Genomic DNA, 20070 nt, shown 5'->3' with positions numbered 1-20070 from the left:
CTTCTAATATAAAAAGGGTAATGAGTATGAAGTTCATTTAAGTAATATTCACAGGGAGTGTTTTGCTTTACAAAAAGAGTTGTACATGTTACAACGGTAGATGTGGTAGCTGCCGCGTGAGGATTCCACTCAAGCATCTGCATAAATCAACATTTCTTCTTACTCTGAAGATTTTAGAAAAATTCTGTGCCACAAAGACATTTGCAAAGGATTGTCCCAGTTTCTCATACAATATTTTAGCCTCCATACCCCCCTTCCTACACCCACATAAAACCACACACAAACAAAACTGAAAACAAGAGAGAATGAAATAGGAAAATAAGAACACAATTTCATGTAATTATGATTTTGAGAATAAGCAGGTTTTACTGGTGCTTTCTCACAGCCTGTTATCTCTGAAAAATGTATGTTTTCAGAAGTCCTCCTTTCCCACTGCCACACTGCAATTACCCAATGAGTAACTTACCTATAAACTTGAATCAGGTCTTAAAGAAATCACAGTCAGATTACCATAGACAAATACCTAATCATGCAGCGATTGGTAATTTGCTTCATTTTTAGAAAGGGATGGTGGGAGACTAAACCCCTGGCCCTTCCACATTTAATACTTGCCACGCTAGGGATAATCCCTGTAAGGAAAGAGGTCTTCGAGATGCAAAGGTCTCTGAGAAACAGTAACAAAGTTTGGATTTACTGCATAAACACATTGATCGTGTAAAGGGCTGGCTTGCAATATCAAGGTTAAAGTTGAAACAATCATTACCGCTAGGTCACTTTGCAAATACTGTGGCAGAACACAGCACATTTAAAACTAGGGGATGCAGTAGATACTTATAAAAAACTTAGGTAAATAGGAGGAGCCTGAAATATATAAGCTACAGGGTATTTCCAATATCCTGATTCAACACATAAAAAAACAACTGAAAATAAAATTTGGCATCTAAAATATGAAGTCCAATCTCCTATCTGGGAAAAAGCGCATGTTTTCTCCTCTATCCTGTGACATTTGATTCAGTTTTCATACTTTGTAACCTTACACATGAGTAATATTCTATACTTTACAAGGTATTAAGAACCTAAGACAGAGAGAATTTACCATGCATGAATTGAAAAATTTTCATGAGCCACCTCTTCATGAAGACTGCCAGTTGCACCCCAAAAAAACCCCCCAAAATAGAATAACGTCATATTTTTTCCCCTCTACACAGCTGTACTCCATAATATCATATGCAAGTTTTAATAAACCCTTGTCTTCAAAACAAACCAAATTTCACATACCCTAATTTTAAGAAATTATACTAACATTGCAAAGTTAAGCTCTTAAAAGTTATTTAGTGAATAATTCTCTGCAACCTCGATTATGCTACCTTATTTTTTTTAATGCACTATGGTAGAAAATACATATATACTGCACAGTGTTCTTCTTTCCCTGAATCACTCCCCTTATAATTGGGCAGTGCATTAAACAGATTAAACAGCATTACATAGCTTGTAAGGCAATCTGGTCTATATTAGTCTGCGGCAGGAAAAGAGCTGTTCATTTATCAGTTGATCAAAAAGGAAGATCATTCTTTGCCTGAGCAAAAAGGGAGAAAAGACAATCCTCATGCTCAGATCCATAAGTACTTGCAGAGTTGGAGGAACACTAAGGAGTTTCTTGAAGGAAGAATACAGGCCACAGAGGCAAGTCTACTGGCTTCAGAAAGTGGGGACCATGAGTAAGTTTTACTTTCCTCCCTTGAAAACTTTTCTCTAATTGCATCAGAAGACGCAGAGATAGCACACTTCTCACATGGGAAGAGTTGATAAAGCTTTGAAACGCTGCAAATATTCAGATGATTTAATATTAAACATGGTAAAACCAATATGGGAATATTTTTTGGTTTTATATTACTCTGCCAAACCCAAGCAGAAACTTACTGAGCCAGGCAGCTGCATTTCTTTGGTCCCAGGATCTTCTGTCCCGTTGGATTTTAAAAGACATGATCCAAAAAAAGAGAGGAAAGGCAAGATTTTCTTACTGAAAATTAACAATTTTTATCAGCTTTTCCATTCAAGTAATTAGCCAACACCACAAACAAATGCTTTTAAAGATGGGACTAAAACAGATGAATTAACAAGGAAGTCAGCAATAAGAAGATGCACACAAAAGCAGTGCTGATTGATGACAGGTCAGGTGCAAACTGTACCACACCAGCAACTGGCTATGTACGTTACACTGAACAGAAGTATTCTTCAACTATATGTACTCTGTCAGACTGTCAGGAGCCTATATGATTCTTCTATGTTGCAGCACCAGCTCCTATTAGTCCACCATGAGTTAAAGAAAATATAGTAAGGTCAAAGTGTTGAGATTTTAAAAGTTTATTTTGTGGCATATGCAGAACAGATGTTTTCCAGCTATATAGAAAAGTATAACAATATTGCCAGAAACTCTTGTATCACACAATATACATGATATTTGGCATGCAGGTTCCCACTAATTTAACAAAACCCTCAGTTCTTAGAACATTACTGTTTTGTTAGTTGTTCAGTTATTTTTACTCTAAAAAAACAAGGACATTACTTAATAGAATTATAAAATGTTATTTACAAGTCAGTGCTACAAATGCATACTTTTCCTGGTGCAAACCAATTTTAAAAGCAAAAACATATGTAAGGAGATACTAACATAGCAACACCCATTGTGTGGCAAGAAAAGCATTACCAACAGTAAAACATAAGATCATGATACAAATTCTGTAGAGAAAACAAACAAGGGTTGTCAAAGAGGAGGTAGCCATACTAAACATGAAAGATTCCTTACATGTTATTCAAGTGCAAGGCAGCTATAATGCAGAATCTGCATTAACAGAAATTTAAGGGTCTAGCAACATGTTTAATGTTTATGTGCCTCCCAAGCAAAAATCTAAAACCTCAATCTATATGATTACAAAACCACTCAGTTAAAGGCAAGACATATAAAGTCATCTTGGATTGCTACACAAAATGCTACCGTATCCCCTTATGAAGGAGAACTTTGAATTGCTTATAACTACAGTATATGCAAAGACACAGTCAAAAATTTTGCATTTGCACTGGTATCACACTACCTACATAGACCAAAAAGCCCCAAATACTTATTGAAGTGATTGCTTAACACTGCTCAGCTACAAAAATTTGAGCAGACCCTACACAGAAACAGACAGAAAAAGATAAGGAAAAAAAACAAATAATCAGTCAAGCAAGGTGGGGAAAAGCACAGACTGAAAAAATACAGGGAACAACGACATAATCACTAACAGTCACTATTCAGCTACTTTGCAGTTACTGAGCCAGCTTCAATCCCTGTTGGCATCTCCCTGTAGCTTCTTTCCAAGATTTAGTGGCACAGGGTAGAAGCTACTTCATTGGTCCTGACTCTCTGAAGTGGAGTCTCATTGCCTAGAATATATTAAAGAAAGATAAATGTCTCTGAGCAGGACGACTCATCCCCCTCTTAAATGCAACATTTCTGCTTTAAATCTATTCAGCTGCTTTCTATACCTTCATGATTACATATTCACAATTTCCTCCAATATTTTCTTTCAATTATGTAACACATTCATTATACTCTAAATACTTCTAAAAATTGTTTTGCCAAGATTAGTGTCTAAGTAACAAATAATACGTCAGCAACAAAACTATTCAGGAGGTAATTAAACTATTATCTCAAATATAATACCCTCTCACTTTCGCACCACAGACACAATTAATAATGGAGAAAAAAATAATTACAAAGCAGAAATTAATTTTCAGCAAACAGAAATAAAAGGAGTAATTCATCTCACCTAACATCAAGCACCTCACGCATATGGTTGGGTTGAGCTGAACTCAATGGACTTTCCAGGGCCATGGCTAACCTCTGAGGCCAAGATCACAAATCAAAAAGTGGTACTTTTCAATCAGATCACTTCCATGATCCAGTTCACAGCAAAGCCTTACAAGTATTTGTGCTGGCTCAATGGAGGGAGCAGAAATAAGCAGCTGGGGAGAGGCATACATGTGCTGCACGGCTAACAAATAAACGTGTATGTCAGCCTGTATCCCCTCTGAAGAATCCAGTGATTGTGTAAACCAGGCCCCTGCATTGCCTGAAGTAAGGCAGCCATGCCTCTTAAGTCTCTGGTGAGAGCTGAGAACTGCTCTACAGATCAGACAGCATCTCTGTTAGATTAAGCAGTATCATCTTTTGACAGGGCTATGACACTATCATATAGGCTGAGGAGATCATGCACATCCCAGATATTCATCATCCTTCCAGCAGTAAAACTCCCACAGAAATCCAGTAAATGGAAAACACAGGCATTTACTCTGAGTTGAAACAACATGCTCCAATAAATAAATAAATAAAATAATACTTCCAATGCTGGAAACTCAAGTAGAATGTAGCTCAAAGACTTCAGCTGCTTGTAAAGAGTAAAACAACATCCTAGCATCAAACAGCTTTCTAATGGGAAATTTTAAATTCAACAAGCCCCTCAAGAACTTGGTAACTACGAACTCAGTTGATAACACTTTACACTTACATACATGACTTTTACACTGACTTTATATTAGACCAGAAAGTATATTTTATCGTATTTGAGCCACAAAATTAGTCAGCCTCTAGCAGACAGAGATCAACTTAAGATGTAAAGAAATACCACAGTTCTAGTTTATCAATACAACAAGATCTGAAGCCCATCTTTAAATTACCCACTGCTAACCCCTTTAACAACAGGAGCCAGACTTGATTTCATCAGCAATGGCACATAAAGGTTTTGTAAACTTTGCCTTCAGGCTCCAGAGACAAAAATTACAGGTCTCTCACCTCAAGTTTACATCTACCTAAAGTTATGCTTGCTTTCTCCCACATAAATGGACATTAGATGCATCAAATACTTATTTATTTCCAAATCATATACATGCAAATACATTACTCAAATTTGCATCAAGGTCCTTCTATTAAAAGAAAAATCTATTTTTCCTATCTGATTTCTGTAAGGAGTGCAAATTGAATTGTGCTTGAACTGCCATCAAGCTCAAATGTTCAAGTCTGCACAAAATAACAATATGACATTGGGATTTTTTGGTTTGTTGTTTTCTTTTTTCTCCTCCAAATGTGAGTTTTCCTATCCAAAAAGTGAATACTTTGGTGGTTTCTGTAATTGGGAAGACCTGACTTTTCTTTCTAGTGAAAGCTGAACTGATACTAAAGTCAGAAGTAGCTATATTTCCAAGTACAGTTTTCAAATCTCTCTTTTAAATCTACATTTGCTGAATCCCTTAAACAGTTGACTATTAGGACTTTAGTATCAGTCAATAGTAATATTAGTTAACAAACCATATCATATTATAGTAGTGTTATTGGTAGTCTATAATGTTCTCCTTCACTTTACTATTTTCTTCAAGAAATGTGTTTGGGAGTGCCTTTGTTGGGTTTTTTCAGTTGGTTAGTTTGGGGGTTTTTGAGGTTCTGGGGTGGGGGTTTTTAGGTTGTTTTTTTTTTTTTTTTTTTTTTGTTTGTTTGGTTTGGTTGTTTTTTTAACTACACTATAATCCAGTCTGATGTTTAGATGAATCCTGACTCTAAACCAAGCAAGAACTGACAAAGACTTAAGTGGAAAACTTTGTGTTAAAGTCTTTAGTCTTGCTTCAAATTTTATTGTCTAGATGCCTACAAATCCTGAAAAATTGGCAATTTGTTATTTTTTTCTTTCTCTATTTATCCTGTCTGTTTCCACTTTTATAGTAAATAACGAGCTCTGACACATGGTTAAGAATTGACTACAAGCTTAACCTATAGAATAAACATACTATTATTAACACGACATTAAAAATACTGGACAGCAGTATGAGGGAAGTTTATTCAATTTATGTTAGTTATTAATGCACATAAAGCAAATATTCAGATCAGAGTTAGTAATACACTGTATTCTTGAGGCATGACCATTGAAGCAAGTATATTTTATTAACAAGAGACTCAAAAGAACAATAGGAATTTTTTTTTCTGCAAGAAACTAAGCCATGGCAACATCTTAGCAACGACTATGTTATAGAGTACTATGTATTCTCTGACATGTGCTCTCTTTCAAGTTCAAATACAGTTCCACAAGTACTACTCAGAGCTCACCACAGTTTCCATTAAAAAAATCCCACTTCATTTATATATATACCTTCATGCTTGCAACACACTGCCTTTTTCTTTTTCTCTCCAAAGAATCTCAGCTTTTGCTCTTTATCCAATGCATTTCAATGTCAGTATCTCTTCAAGTCACTGTTACATTCCACTCAAATTATTCCATACTTAAGCAAGATTCAAACGATTGCACATGTTAATCATAGCAGCCATAGTAATTTGTGCTTCGAACTTTTACAGATACTAAATTCTTCATGACAATATCTTGTAGGCAATGAAGCTGAAAGAATATACTGTACAGCACACAGATGCTCTATGCATTTGCTGAACGCTGTGAAGACCACAACTACTGAGAAACAAAAGTCTGATGCACCATATAGGAGGATGTTTTCTTTACATGTATGTTAAAAGCTAGGATTTGATTTATGATTGATATTTGAACCGATGCAAGGTCACATTCGGCCATGTTCGCACAAACACGACATTCATGTACTTGCTATTTGATCCAAAATCCAAGGTCAGGTTCACACAAATGTATCATCTGAGTATTTGCTATTTTTTTCATTACTTATGATTATTTATTACACCTTTAACAAATTCAAAGATCTCTCACTTTTCCCATGTTTCCCAAAACTCCTTACCCATTTATTTGGGAGTCAACAAGCTAATTACATAAGCCAAGATTTTCAGTTGATTAACAGTTAAGGATACCTCAACTTCAGAAATCAGTGCTCAGATTGAGGCTAAATCTGATTGTACGGTATGCCTAGAATTAAGAGAATTTTTTAAAAAAGAACAAACCAAAAATCCCACAAAAACTCTTATGAGCTGCATGCACATACTAGATGTCCTAAACCATTATAATTTGTTTTTTCTACAGATAATGTGTAAAAGTAAGTTTCAGTGGTGAAGTCAAAGTTGATTCTGACATGTACAGCGTTTACAAACAGCCTACACATCTGTCCTAACATGCTGCTCACTGGAAACTAGATCCTTAAGACTAAATTGGAATGTTGCAATTGTTTCCTTACACATGTGATTACGGCATCTCAGATTATGCAAAGTGGCTGCTCAACAATTTTCTGACTATATCCTGATACTCTCCAGAGACTTCATTTGTTGAAGGATAAAGATATCTGAGGGTAAAAGGCAAATAGAAATTGCATTTTAGTGTGGTGACTAAATTATTGTCTCCAATATAATCAATTTTTGAAGTAAATAAAATGTAAGCCTCTTGCTAAGTCTCCTGCAGAGTACATTTTCACTACACATGGTAAAAATAAACTTCAGAGGGTAACAAATTAAAGACATCTGTGCAACTAAAATTGTCAATTAAAATTATAAACTAATGTGTACAGAGGCAGTGCCAGGCAAAATTTCTGGCCATTTTTCACTAAACATATTGACTGTACTACAGTCATACAGTAATACAGATATGTGTTACGTAAACCTCTAACTCAGAAGTTTTACTTGCTCACATGCTTGATAAAATAAAAAAAAAAAGCCAAAAAAACCCAAATAAAAAGAAACAAAAAAGAAATAACATACATGACTGTTCTATCCACAAAGACATCATAGCTTTTACAAGCAAAGCTGTCTAGTAACTCTTACTAACAAATATGAAATTGTAAACATACTATATTTATGAAAAGAAATAAAAAAAGCGCCACTAACTTACATAGTCAAGGAAAGACTTTGATGCACTTTCTAAAACTGATAATATTCCAACAGTCTTTAGATTTGCATATATGTATGGATACCTTAAAATGCACTCCTATAAACTAGGATACAAGAATACCTTTTGTTTTATATCCACAGACCTTTATATGTGATAGCAATTGGTATGTATTGATAATCCCTTATTAGCAGGCTTAGTAGTAACATACTCTTTAGAACCTAGAATCCTTTCTGTATTATAAATAAAAATATCTGCCTCAAGTTTAGATTTATAGTAAAATGAAGGAAAAGAAATAATTAACTAATCTTTTGTTCTGTGAGTATATTTATTATTCCTATGTGATTACACCCTTGTTTACTCTTCGACTGAAGACCAAAGGAACATTCCTGTAACATAAATAGTTCAACTGAATGCAACCTAATTCAAGGCCACATATTATATATAATACTAATATATATTACTAATCTGTCATATAATCTAATATTGTACAGATACCAAGTAGTTTTGAGTTTGTTGACTGCTAATGAAAATTTTTAGAGTTGTTTAAATTCACAAAATTATATACAACATAATAAAAGCTTGAGAGCATTAAGTTAGAATCATAGAATCATTTAAGATGGAAAAGACCTTTGAGATCTTCCAGTCCAACCATTAACCCTGGACTGCCAAATCCACCACTAAACCATGTCCCTAAGCACTGCATCTACCCATATTTTAAACACCTCCAGGGATGGTGATCCCACCAGCTCCCTGGGCAGCCTGTTCCAATGCTTGACCACCCTTTCAGTCAAGAAAGTTTTCCTATTATCTGATCTAAACCTCCCCTGGTGCAACTTGAGGTGGTTTCCTCTTGTCCTGCTGCTTGTTATCTGGGAGAAGAGACTGACACCCACTTGCCTACAACCTCCTTTCAGAGAGCTGTAGGGAGCGATAAGGACCCCCTGAGCCTCCTCTCCAGACTAAACAATCCCGGTTCCCTCAGCTGCTCCTCACAGGACTTGTGCTCCAGACCCTTCACCAGCTCCGTGGCCCGTCTCTGGACACGCTCCAGCACCTCAATGTCCCTCTTGCAGTGAGGGGCCCAGAACTGAGCACAGTGTTTGAGATGTGGCCTCCCCAGTGCCCAGTACAGGGGGACAATCACTCCCCTTGTCCTGCTGGCCACACTGTTTCAGGTACAAGCCAGGATGTTATTGGCCTTCTTGGCCACCTGGGCACACAGCTGGCTCGTGGTCAGCCAGGTGTCAGCCAGCACCTCCAGGTCCTTTTCTGCCAGGCAGCTTTCCAGCCGCTCTTCCCCAAGCCTGTAGTGTTGCATGGGGTGACAGTATGCAAGTTGTGACAGTACACAAATTCAGAAGGTAGAATTCATATCGATATTTGCAATTACCAGCATTAAAACACCGGGAAAAGGGTAACTTGGGGGAGAAGAAATAAAAAAGCTTTAATTCTATGGATTTGCTCCCAAAGATGTAAGATTTTCATACCATTGTCACCCCACATTGCCCTATCATGTCTTCCTGTTCTTTCCCCTTCTCACTATACTTACAGTTCCCCCTCCCCACAACGTCCCTGAACTACTGACTGCAAACAGCAAACACACTGTAGCTGGTTCAGAGCTACATGTCGCAACTGGCTTGCAAGTGCTCCTGTGCTGATTGGCAGTTGACAGGCCAAACAAAACAGATAATTGCTGAATTCATATTGCATCATTTCCTCAGTAGGGTCAATAATTTGTTTTCCTTCTTCTCAGTCACCAACCTTCATAAAAATTAAAATTTTTTGCAAAAAAAAAAAAAATATGCAGCTCAAAGTTATTGTGTGTGGGTAGAGGATAGCAGACCATACTGCATATATCTGACTTTTAGGTAACTAGGCTAAAAGAGATGAAAAAACAATCCTGAAACCAGTTTTCAATATAGCAGTTTTTGAGCATAACTCTCAGAAGACAGATCTGGACTTCTGCTCCCCCCCTCCCCCATTTTTCTTCCCCCAGTTCACTTTCAGTATTTGTTTTATATTTACTAGGGTTTGTAGAACACACGAACAGCACAATGGGTGCCTGAAGTTATGTCAGTACTCTGAGGAGTCTAAAATTTTTCAGGGTCCCTCACTTTGAACCCTAATCACATACTTTATTAAGAAAAAGATATCCTTGAAATAGTGGTTAAATATTCACTCTGGCTGAGGATTTCTGACCTGTGGGTAAAAATACTAGTTCTTACAAACATCTTAATGGTAACGTTCTTCCTGAATAAAAAGATATGATTTTGGAACAATACTTTTAATCTAAAAAGAGAGGAAACAAAAGAAAAAGGTATCTTAAATTAAAATTACTTAATGCAAAAAGTTGACAGATGGACTTTTTAGCATATTGATTTGAGATCGTAAAAGCTTCACTTGAATCTTACCTGCCCTTCAACCACAACCCAGGCCTTGCAATCCTCCTTTTTTAGAATAGCTAGTCAGATACAACTTCTCCACCTGGCAAACTTTTGCCACTCTGATCTCATTACACAACTTCTGCTCAGAGCAGTCCCACAACTTTGCATCTATATCTGTTACTACAATAACTCTCCTACTAACGACCAGCATTCCTTTAAAAGGAACATGAAGCCTCTTAGTTTTCTCTTTTCATTTCCACCTTGAATTTCCCCACCTAAGCTTGGTCTCCTTCATGTTTTGGCTTGGCACAAATGTCCAGTAACTTTGGTAGCTGATGCTGCAACTTCTGCTTCAAAGAACAACAAAAAATATTTCTCTATCTTAGTATACCTCTTTTTCAGTCTCCAGCATTCTCCCCATCCCCAAATCTCAGGTTCAGTTTTGGCTTTACCCTGAGGCTGGCACACTCAGCTTCAATACCCTTTCAGCTCTCTTATCTGTCTCTTTCATAAGCCATGTCAACCCACCCTAAAATCACCTCTGTCCCCTTGGGTCCTCTAGTCTTCTATCTCCGCTCCTCTAGTATCTGCACAGCTGCACTCTTCTCACCATCTGCAACCCTTTGCATGATTCATCACCAAACATAACAGACCATGATTATTCACTATTTGAAAAGCTACAGTGGAATTTACATCTGTTTCTGGAAGAGATTCAAGCAGCCTGAATTTGCCTTCTTACTAGAGAACACCACCGTGCATTTTCAGTGGGTTTATTGCACTGATAAACTTTATTCCCTTGCCCAGACAAATTAACAAGACATATTTGATAACCTAAACTCAGCTTAACAGAAGTATTTATATCCTATAAAAGAGAACAACCCTCAGACAAGATACTACAGATTTAGGCCCCTTCTACTTACAAGTGTCTTTTTGAAAATTAATTGAGTAATCCCAACGTATAGCTTTCATACTCTTCTACCAGTAGACAAAATCTAATGTCTTCTATAAACAGCACCTTCTTCTCTTCTGTCTGGGCTCTACCGACCCCTTTTTCATCCCACCTGCCCTTGTGGCATCACTGAAATCCCAGTGCGGCGGGTTCCAGTCTGTGAAGGACGTAGTATTCGTCATTGTACTACAATTTTATTCATTCCTTCACAGTATTTTCACAGGCTCTTGTTGCTCAGCTATTACATTTAAATAAATAAACAAATAAAACCCGATAAAAATGAACTAACTTTGATTTAATGGCATGCTACTACTCAGAGTACCCGGAGTGGAATGTAAAACAAAATTCTTTCACTTTTTGTTGGGTTTTTTTTGTGAAGAAAAAGAACTTCAGTTTTGTTCTGGTAATTCAGAAATTCCTACCTTAAAAAGTTTTTCTTTGTGTAAATGTATCACACAAAACCAAAGTTTACACTGAATTAGCATTGCTGACAGGAGTCTTGGCCACAGGTATGAATGCAATGAATCTACATTTTTTGGCAAATGGATATAAAGTACTTGTACTTCCAAGCCACTGACACATCAGACAGAGGATATACTTGGGACACATGACTTCACAGTTCTAAATCAGGTCACTTGCTACAGTAGAGATATCACAAGCCTCACACTCCTGCATGATCAAAAAATGTCAAAATATAACCAATTATTTTCCTGACATCTAAGCTCTCTGCTCATCCTTCGTAAGACCTGAGGGGTGTCTACTGACCAGTTCAACAGCCCCATATTAACAGTAGTAGTATCACCATTGCTTCCTGCCTGCCACCCTACTTCTCCTCCCCACTTCTTTTATCTAAGGAAGCACCTGAATTACAGAAAAGGTAGAAGAAAAACAATACCCCAATGAAACATCCAGGATAAGAAAACCTGTTTAAAAATGTCATATATGTACTTTCATATACCAGGTTTAATTCACTTGTGAGGCATTTTAGCTGACTGAATCAGACTTTGATAAAGCAGTTATAGGGACACAGCACTTGTAGCTCTCCACAGAGGCAATCTGAAGCTGTAGTTAGCAAAATAATGTTACATTAAGGGTACAGTCAGACAAAACCTCTTAAGTAATTTAATAGCTCCTTGACATCAAAAGGATACCCCTTCTGTAGCTCCCTGACATTGTCAGCCCTGCACCTTCCTTCTCCTTTCTTAATTTTCAGCCATACCGCTCCATCTCACCTGGGCTGGCTTTTGCACTTGTCTGACTTCTCTGGCCACATCTGTAACAGTAAATAAAACAGGGCCAGAGCACAGGCTCGAGTCATGCTGTTAGCATCCTCTCTGACACCATTTTGGCCCATACGAACTTGGTGCTCCCAGACAAATGCCCAGGCACAGTTAAGGGGACAGCAAATGCAGAGCAGCAAAGTGCTCTTCACTGGCAGTCTGGGTGCAACCGTACTGTTTCAGGTGCAATCTTGTTACTTAGTTCCAGGTCCAGAAAACAGTCCCTGGTGTATTTTATTACCTAGGTTAGACACAGCTTCAGTGAAACAATTCAGTTTGTTAAGCTGGTTGAAGAGTAACACAGGAAAAACATAAGAGATAGCTGAACAGACTTTCTAAGGGGCAGCAAAAAGGAAGGATAGAAACACATGGATGATAGCAAAGGAAAGCAGCATGACGAACTAACCTGACTGATCTTTAAAAACAGTTGCTAGATCAGATCAAGCCATGCTGTGTAACCACACCTTTTGCTCTAAGCTTCATACTTGCAGGGCTATCAGGAACAACACAGAAAAGGGACATCCTGTTTTTTTTAGTCTCATATTTATGTGTTCATTCATGTTCATTCATACACACAGACATGCATGTACGCATGCCACATTAGGAGAGAATCAAAATTAATGATAGCTGCAAACTGAACAATTCTATATGCTTAAAGGATAATCGCTATTAAATTTCGACAGGACTTATTACAGGATTTATAATCTTAAGAAAATGCAACTCCTTGTAAATTTGGTTAGAATTATGGCAGCTCAATATGCTGAAAATCAAGTGCCCAAAACACACATTTAAATTGAACATTTGACAGCTGTTTGAAAATATTGGCCTATTCATATGTACAGTTACATCTCTACGGAAGCACAGTACCAAAACGTACTGCTGCTGCTTTTTTCAAAAGCAAAATCCTGTGCTGCTTGTCTCTTAGTTACATATATACTAAATCTGCTACCTGATTTGCTTCTAATTATACTGGCCTGCTTAACTGCACACAGCAGTCTCTTGTCCTGAAGTAGATAAGAAATTTGAACTGTTTACCTCTGAAATTTATATATATATATATATAAATATACATATTTTATATATATATATATATATAAATTCATTTATGTGCTTTTCTCTGTGGGTAGCTATGTGGAATATGAATAAACACATTACACCATTTTTAAATTTCACATACATACAGCATAATAACATAAGTCTACCTTATGCTCACAGAGCAGAATTACCAACAACCAACTGGTCAGAAACAACCACAGACAGAACATTCTCCTGTTTACATAGCTACATAGTGAAACTACATCCATACAGCATCTTACACTGACAAAAAACCCACTTGAAACCCCCTCACAATGCAGCACATTTACTGCAAACTGATGTTTACCTATGAACTAAGAAAAAAAGATTTGAAAAACCACACTTAACCATTTTCAGGTTTGCTGAGTAAACTTCAGTGTCCCATATTCTGTACATACCTGCATTGGCTAGTATTTAAAATTATTCTTAGGACTCCTAACCTTTACCTAGTTCTAGCCTCCATAAGAAACAAAATTTTCATGCTAGCATTGCATAGCTCTTGTAACCTTCCCCTGAAAATTGCCAACAAACCAACAATATTCACTACGACCTGTGGGCTGCAATTAATTTTATTTTAATATCAGAGTGGGTGAATTCATCAACTGCTGTAATGGAGAATTCATCAGCCCTATTGTAAAGAATGCCATCAAGCACTGCTTGCTAATAAATCCAGAAATCTCCAAAGCAGTCTCTGACACAACATTCACCATCTCCCTCTTCCTCCTGCCTCAGATGCAAACTGCTCCATATTCTATTTTTCAGCCTTATTACTCCAGGGAACACCTTTCATATATGCATCCAAAAGATGTGAGAAGGTTGATGATTTTTTTTTTTTTTAAACATGAGGCTGCACCAGCACTCCAATACCATGTACTTTATAACATTCTTGCTGAAGCAGTAACAGTAACAGGAGGCCAGGAAACATCAACAGTAATTCATGTCTTCACTTACGAACAGATTTTACAAATTGACAATGGTCCTTCTTACCATCTGAACATTCATGTTCTTGCTTAAATTCAATGTTTCTTCTGTGAATTGTTACATCAATCGTTCCCAGTAAAAAAATATTGATTTTTTTTTTAAAAAAAAACACAACCAACACACAAAAACAAACCAAAAAAAACAGGCATGCAGCACTTACTTGTGTAACAAAAAATGAACATCAATACAAGCCTATTTACAGATAATAGAACTTACTCAGACAGCATAACTGTGCTGGATGCATGGATACATACAACAAAACAGTAAGCCCTGCCTCCAAACATTAATCATAGGCTGCAGAATAATTCCAAATGATCCATTTTACTTAAATCTAAACAACATTAGGACAGATTGTGGTACCATTTTTCAATGCAAAATACATCAAACTCTAAACTATTCACAACAATAAATGCTCTCAGCTCCAGGATATTATACACTCATAGGTTAGTAAAAAGTTACTCAACCAGCAGTTAATTTGCACACTGAAGAGCAGCAGTTCTGATTCCTTTTACATACTTAACAACAAACTGAAAACAGACCAAAGTATTCATACAAAAGTATGAAATACAAAAATATTGGACTAACTCGCATTCATGTGTATTTCAGCTGCCTGGAAACAAATGCCAAAGAACCTTACAACTTCAGTAGCTGCTAACTATTCTGAGTTCCCCAAAGCAGACACATTTTTGAACAGCTTTATTTTACTATTTGGAAAGATTAAGAGAATAATTTCTTAGTTTCTAGTTTTTTAAAAAAACCCAGGAAAGTATATCAGCATTTCTAGAAAGGGATAAGTAATTTGTCAAATGCTTGCAAATCTACCTCATACGGTTAGTGTTTCCACAGGCATGAGCCAACTTGAACTTAAACCAATAAATTTAGATGAACACTGTACCGCAGAACAAACTATGAAAGATGAGAACTACCAAACAGGTAATTTGCAAGGTAAAAAAAAACAAACATTTTTACAGCTTGTGCCTACAAGCATTTTAAAACACAGCAAACAACCACACAAACCAGTCATATAACAACTCAAGCCTCAATCAGGATTAGAACACCAATGAATTATATTTTATAATTTGTATTAATCTGTGCACGAAAAGCTCTTCACCGGACACAGAAATTATACTTCCTAGATACTTAAAAGACACATGCAACGCACTTAAAAATAAATATTGTTTCATAAGCAGAAACTATGAGAACTGGTATGAGGAAGTGGAATCAGATTTGGCAACAACTCAATGCCACATACAATCTAGTCACACAACAATCTCCTCATATCAATGTAATGTTTGTGAAACATGCCAAACATCACACTCTTCAAGATGGAGAGATTTTATTTTATTCTGAGGATACTCATGATTTAGAGCTTAACCTTATTGGGTAAGTACTTATTCATTCAGTGAATATTCAGCATTCTACTTCATAAAACATTCAAAATTTAATTTTACAGACCTGGTCCTGTGAAATGTTGAGCACTCTACTTTCAAAATATTAAGAATTCAAAAGTCTACTGGATAACATCTTTATGCAACTTTTATGTATAAGTCTAACACAGATATCAGAACATAAGGAAATTTACTTACTCTGTTCTCCTGATTGGGCTACTGTTTTCCATTTATCAACTCTTTGTTGGCATTGCTTGCTTAGATTACTTCCCTTGTCGGTTGACTATACATCAATCACTCTTTACAGCAATTCTACCTCTACCTCAAATGTTTATTCTTCTCTACTTGTTCAAAAACAATGCCAAGACAGCTCCCAGTCCACATATGTACTCACCACTTCATGCAGCATCTTGCAAGGCTGAAACAGAAGCTATTTCCAGAATGTGTTCCCTTTCCATTTCACATGCACATTGGTGATAACAAGTGTCTCTTCATTAATAATAAAGCTGCTGACATCCTTTCTTAAAAAAAAAAAAAAAGTCACAAAATTTCCCAAAGCTTACTATTCTAACTTTGTATTTATATCATGTAAGATAAAGCTTTTTTATATTTCTCTATGCTTCAGAAAAAAATGCAGTCACTTCATTTGGACTAAAAATATTTTTTAAATGACTGAAGCTTTTAATACAATACCTAGTTTTACAGCAGGACTACACTGACATCTAGCTAACTAGGGTATATGACTGGTATATCCCAGTATCATACTGACCTTTTTTCTTCATACTAAAAAAATTCAAAAGCACTCAACTAAGACCACTACAGTGAAAACCTTGTGCTATTTAATTACCTGTTATAAAGCAAAGTACATTTCCTCATAATGAGCATTCTCACAAATGTCTAAGTCTTTCTGTGGACAAATTGTTAGAGTAGTTACTGTTTCTAAGGTACACACACATACATGTCCTACAAGGTGTCTTTGCAACTGGCCTTTTAAGTACCATTTATACACCAAAATTAGAGATTTTACTTTTAGGTACTTTATAAGGCCTGTTAAAAAAAAAAAAAAGCATACATAGTTACAAAAATAAATAATGGTTTGATTAAATTGACTTCCCTGTCCACTCAACTAAAAACCAAACAAATTAAAGATTCAGAGAGATTTGCCAAAAAATCAGATTAAATTACAAATGTTAAAATTCCAAAATGCTGTACCAAAATATGTTTGTACTTAAAATAAATATGAATTAAACTTCATTTATTTTCCAAGACAATTATGGTGTTCTTTTTTCCCCCTTGCAACAAATATGCCACGTGCAAGAGAAACAAAACTCAGAACTCAAATCTTAGCAGGTAAGCTAAGGCAAAGTAAAGAGAAAAACAGTGCTATTTGCACTTTGAAGTAAGAGCTTCTTCTAAAATAATTCTAAGAAAATTTACACTGCCCTCCTTGACCCCTTCAGGTCAACAGTAAGCACTATGATCTATTTTCCAAAACAAGATGAACATCCTAGGCCATGTATCCTACTTTCCCGTAGGACATTATCTTCTCTACTATTTTTTACAACATTCAACACATAAAATATTAAAAGTATAATGGTACAAAATCACAGCTGAAATGCAACCTTTTCTCCATGGTTTAAAATTCATAATGCCCTTTAAGAAGACTACAGTACTGAGGGGCATGAATAAGAAATGAAGACATTAAAGAACTACTGAAGAGAAGCAATAAAACCATGAGGTTTTCAGGACATAAGGGTTTGTAACTCCCTATGCTACCTGACCGTAGAGGATGACGGTCAATATAAGGCATCAGCAGACTGATAAGAACTTTTTTTTGGACTACACAAAGTGTTCCTTCCAAACATGGGAAAAGAAAGGGAGCATGGGGAGCGTGCTGGCTACGCAGTTCTACAGACCTCTGATAAGGTCTGCGCACACTCTCATCCTTCTGAAACACTAGGTTGCGCTACTTAAAATCCAAAAAGTTGCCACTGAAAGTAACTAAGAGCCAATGACTGCTTGGTAGCTCATGCCAAATAACAAAGGTTATGATACTGGTTTAGCTTTGAGTAGACTTGTGACCACATCACATGAACCACAACTGCCGTCAGTTTCAGCATGAGACCAGGTAGCCTCAATATTAAGTCAGTGATTCAGAATTTATAAAGGAAACACCTTTTATAGTTTATCAGTTAGGCTACCTGCAAAGGCCACACAAATTTCAACCCAGTAATCAGTGTTACATGCCAAGAAGAAAGTCAGCGCATGTTCTGTAAGTACAGTTTGATTACAGCTTTCCTTCCCAACTAAACTTATATGTCTTTATTTGTGCTGTACTACTAAGACATCCAAGGCCACCAAAGTGCCAAACATCATTATTTTATATAATCCTGTCTGATGAATCCTGTACTCCTTTCACCAGAGAGCTTAGGAACAGCTACTTCTGCCAGTGAGGGTATGCTAATCTTAACATGAATGCAAGGCAATACATTGTAGCACTCCGTTCCTTTTTGAGTGCTATCTTTTTCACCAGCTTTTCAGAAAGCAAGGGGACAGACCAGTAGGGACAATCAAAAACGTGGTTTTCTCATCAAGCCACAAAAGCAAATAAAGGGGGAGCTTCCACTAACCCGCTCATCACTCCAGGGATATAGGACTTTTCTCTGAACAACTGATGGGTAGAAGCACAACCTGCCTGACCAAGCCAAGCCAATAAAGGTAACCTCCAAGCACGTATTTTCTGCCTAGTGCCCAAGTTCATTTCTCAAACCAGTTTAAGGACAACTCATGTATTTAAGAGACATGACAGCTGAAAAATAGCATCTTATATGACAGGACATTGTCTTATCCTCTCTTCCCCACCCCCCAGCACCCTGAAGCCTCCCCACAAAGTTTCCAAGATCGCTCTTTACCTACAAACACCAGCCTCCCCCAGGGCCGGCTCTCGCTCGTCCTGCAGCCTCTCTGACCGCGGGCTGCCGCCCACGGCGGTCCCCGCACGGCGGGCAGCTGGCGCCCAGCCCGAGCGCAGCCCCGGGAGCGGCTAAAGCATCTCCCCCGGCCAGCCAGCACCTTCTCGCCTCCGCCAGCACCGGACTTTCGCAGAGGGCTTCAAAACGCGGCGACGAGATACATAAAGAGAGACAGAATAAATAGAGAGGATGAGGAGGAGGAGAAGAAAAGACGGGTCATTAGCAAAACCGCCGCCGTGTGAGCAAGGCGGGGGCGTCACCCAGCCGCCTTCCCACCGCCCCCGCCCCCTCCCCGTGCCCGCCCCGGCCGCAGGAGCCCCAGCCGGGCTACGGGCAGCCTCTGCACCGCGGGGGGCGGAAGGGGGGCACCCCTGAGGCGACACCGCGCGTTACTGCCGGCCCGCGGGCAGGCGCAGAGTCGCGGCCGCGTCGCTCGCAGCGGGCCGGGCTGGGTCGGGTCGGGCAAGCACCGCCGCGCCCCCGGCTGCCAGCTGCCGTCGGTCCCCCGGGGCGCCCGGCTCTCGCCACACGCCCGCCCGACGCCTCCCAACCACCGCTGCCGGCACCCCCTCGCCGCCAGCCCGGGCCAGCGGCACCGCCCGGCGCTGCCAGCCCGGCGGGGCGGGGGTCGCTGAGGGGAGAGGAGGAGCGCTGAAGTACCCGGTGCTGCGCCTGACAGACTCTGGCCGGCAGGGTGACAGGTACCGGAAGTGAGATCGCGGCACACACCTCCCGCGGCGGCCGCGCGCGATTGGCTGGGCGGGGAGGGAGAGGCCTGCGCGGGCCGGGCGCAGCGCGGGGGCACGCGCGCTCCTCCCCCCCCGTCCTCCCCCCGCCCCCTGCGGTGCCTCCGCGCGCCCCGGCGGTGTACCGGCAGCGCCCGGGGCCGAGTATGGTCTCCGCCGGGCGGGGGGGCGGCCCGGTGCCGGGGGACAAAGTCTGCGCTCCCCTCCCCGAGCCGGCCCGCCCCCCCGCCCGGGCCGTGCGTGGCGGGGCTGCGCGGCCACAGGCCCGGGGGTCAGGCCCTGGCCCTGAGGGGAGGCGCGGGGGAGCCGCGCGGGCCGTGGCGCAGGGACCTCCCCCGGGTACGGCTGGCTGAGAAAAGCATCCTCGTGTTCAGAAAGTTGCTGCGGGTCACGTCAACAAAGCAGAGCCCGAAATCCTGAATAAAGTCCAGCACGCCCTTGAACAGGGCTTTGTGACTGACTTGGGCTTCCCGAGGCTC

General features: G+C 39.1%; 1 protein-coding gene and 1 long non-coding RNA gene across 3 annotated transcripts in view; one reads left to right on the top strand and one right to left on the bottom strand.

Moving 5' to 3' along the window:
- Positions 1–19037, bottom strand: part of PPARA (peroxisome proliferator activated receptor alpha) — a 38916-nt gene extending 19879 nt beyond the window's left edge. The window contains exons 1-2 of one of the 2 annotated variants that reach the window (XM_027789458.2): positions 18786–19037; positions 16268–16394 (exon numbers count right to left, since the gene is read on the bottom strand). The gene's annotated coding sequence lies outside the window, so the exon portion shown is untranslated. Of the gene's footprint in view, positions 1–466; positions 611–16267; positions 16395–18785 lie in introns of those variants that run through there. The other variant, XM_005239367.3, reaches the window with a different exon arrangement.
- A 383-nt stretch (positions 19038–19420) lies between these two features.
- The window catches only part of LOC114012713 (uncharacterized), a 30831-nt gene continuing 30181 nt past the window's right edge, over positions 19421–20070 (top strand). The window contains exon 1 of the long non-coding RNA XR_008747918.1: positions 19421–19546. This is a non-coding gene — a long non-coding RNA (uncharacterized LOC114012713). The remainder of the gene's footprint in view (positions 19547–20070) is intronic.

This window comes from Falco peregrinus, chromosome 6 (genome assembly GCF_023634155.1).
Source record: "Falco peregrinus isolate bFalPer1 chromosome 6, bFalPer1.pri, whole genome shotgun sequence".
Lineage (NCBI taxonomy): Eukaryota > Metazoa > Chordata > Aves > Falconiformes > Falconidae > Falco > Falco peregrinus.
The sequence above is the reverse complement of the archived record's forward strand: the minus strand, read 5'-3'. Positions and strand labels throughout refer to the sequence as shown.